General features: G+C 47.2%; 1 protein-coding gene across 1 annotated transcript in view; it reads right to left on the bottom strand.

Moving 5' to 3' along the window:
* SPATA21 (spermatogenesis associated 21) overlaps positions 1 to 1495 on the bottom strand; it is a 53547-nt gene extending 52052 nt beyond the window's left edge. The window contains exon 1 of the mRNA XM_011993944.1: positions 1207 to 1495. The gene's annotated coding sequence lies outside the window, so the exon portion shown is untranslated. The remainder of the gene's footprint in view (positions 1 to 1206) is intronic.
* Between the last annotated feature and the right edge of the window lie 880 nt (positions 1496 to 2375).

Below are 2375 nucleotides of genomic sequence, written 5' to 3'. Positions count from 1 at the left end.
AAGTTTTAAATTTTTGTAAAAGTTCCATTTATTGGCCGGGTGTAGTGGCTCATACCTGTAATCCTAGCACTTTGGGAGGCCGAGGCAGGCGGATCACGAGATCAGGGGCTTGAGACCAGCCTGGCCAACAAGGTGAAACCCCATCTTTACTAAAGATACAAAAAATTAGCTGGGCGTGGTGGCGCATGCCTGTAATCCCAGCACTTTGGGAGGCCGAGGTGGGCAGATCACCTGAGGTCGGGAGTTCGAGGCCAGCCTGACCAACATGGAAAAACCCTGTCTCTACTAAAAAAACAAAATTAGCCGGGCATGGTGGCACACGCCTGTAATCCCAGCTACTCAGGAGGCTGAGGCAGGAGAACTGCTTGAACCCGGGAGGTGGAGGGTGAGCCAAGATCGCACCATTCCACTCCAGCCTAGTCGACAGGGTGAGACTCTGTCTCAAAAAAAATAAATAAATAAAAATAAAGACTACAGATAGGGTGCAGTGTATACTGCTCAGGGGATGGGTGGACCAAAATCTTACAAATCACCGCTAAAGAAACTACTCATGCAGGGCAAGGTGGCTCAAGCCTGTAATCCCAGCTCTTTGGGATGCCAAGGGGGGTGGATCACTTGAGGTCAGGAGTTTGAGATCACCTTGGCTAACATGATGAAACCCTGTTTCTACTAAAAATACAAAAATTATCTGGGCATGGTGGTGCATGCCTGTAATCCCAGATACTCAGGAGGCTGAGGCAGGAGAATTGCTTGAACCTGGGAGATGGAGGTTGCAGCGAGCAGAGATTGTACCACTACATGCCAGCCTGGGCAACAAAGCAAGACTCCGTCTCAAAATAAATTTACTAATGTAACAAAAAAAAAAAAAAAACAAAAAATCAAAAACCAAAAAACAAAAAAACCTTAGTCATGTAGCCAAATACCACCTGTACCCCAACACTAACCTATGGAAAAGTAAATAAATAAAAAGGTTTGAAATCAGGAAGTGTGAGTCCTCCAACTTTGCTCTTTTTCAAAATTCTTTGGGTATTGAGTGCCCCTTTTATAAGTGGTTTCCTCATCTGAAAAATGGGAGAATTTCTCTTGGAAGTATCTATGATGGCAGGAAAATACAACAGAGAAAGGTAAGTGACGTATCATCTATACGTCTGGAGGCTGTCAGGGAAAGCTTGTTCACATCACACCCCACCTTGGCCCTGCACCTACCAGAAATCAGCTGGATGAGTCACAGTGAGATTTTCCACCACTGCTCACCACCTCGTACACAGGATGGACTCTGTCTGAGCCTAAACTTTGCCTGTTGGCTCGAATTGGATTTGTTTGGTATACAGGGTAGTTAAACTGGGAATAGATGGCAGGTCCAATTATTCTCAGCAGCAGAGGTTTAGGAATGCATATCAGGAATGTCCAGCCATGTGGTTAGGGTTTGAGAATAACGCAAGGGGCTGGCTGACCTCCAACTACTAGACAGTGTCATTTCCCCCAGCTTGTCACTGGTTCAGTGGCCCCCATTACACAATGAGGATAACAATCGTTGCCTTGCCAACCTCACAGCGATTATTGTGCCAGGGTACTCTCTCCCAGAAAGCCTTCCCTGACTGTCCCCAGACTGTGTGGGGTTTCTTCTCTTTGCTCCCACAGCCCCCTATGAATTTGTTTCATTATAGTATCTTTCATTCTGCGTTGCCAAAGACTGCTTTTCTCTCTGTCTCCTCCAGTCTGTGAGCTCCAGGATGGTAGGAGCTGGATTGGCTGCATCTCAGTGACCCTAGTACTCAGCATCTGGCATAGAGTATGGGCTCGATGCCTGTTTTTGTTAGACTGAACAGAACTGACAGTGCTCTGAATGGCTGCTTGTGGTGGCTCATACCTGTAATCCCAGCACTTTGGGAGGCCAAGGTGGGTGGATCACTTGAGGTCAGGAGTTTTAGACCAGCCTGGCTAACATGGTGAAACCCCGTCTCTACTAAAAATACAAAAATTAGCCAGGCATGGTGGCACATGCGTGTAGTCCCAGCTACTTGGGAGGCTGAGGCATGAGAATCGCTTGAACGTGGGAGGCAGAGGTTGCAGTGAGCTGAGATCGATCGTGCCACTGCACTCCAGCCTGGGTGATAGAATGAGACTTAGTCTCAAAACAAAAAAAAAAAAAAAGGAAAATAAGGCCAGGTATGGTGGTTCATGCCTGTAATCCTAGCACTTTGGAAGACTGAGGCAGGAGGATCTCTTGAAGACAGGAATTCAAGACCAGCCTGGGCAACAAAGCAAGACCCCTGTTTCTACAAAAAGTAAGAAAATTAGCAGGGTAGGGTGGTGTGCGCCTGTAGTCCCAGCTACTCAAAAGGCTGAGGCAGGAGGATCCCTTGAGCCTGGGA

The sequence above is a fragment of the Mandrillus leucophaeus genome, unplaced genomic scaffold (genome assembly GCF_000951045.1).
Source record: "Mandrillus leucophaeus isolate KB7577 unplaced genomic scaffold, Mleu.le_1.0 Scaffold439, whole genome shotgun sequence".
Classification (NCBI taxonomy): domain Eukaryota; kingdom Metazoa; phylum Chordata; class Mammalia; order Primates; family Cercopithecidae; genus Mandrillus; species Mandrillus leucophaeus.
Note: the sequence above shows the minus strand (reverse complement) of the source record. Positions and strands in the feature narration are given on the sequence as shown.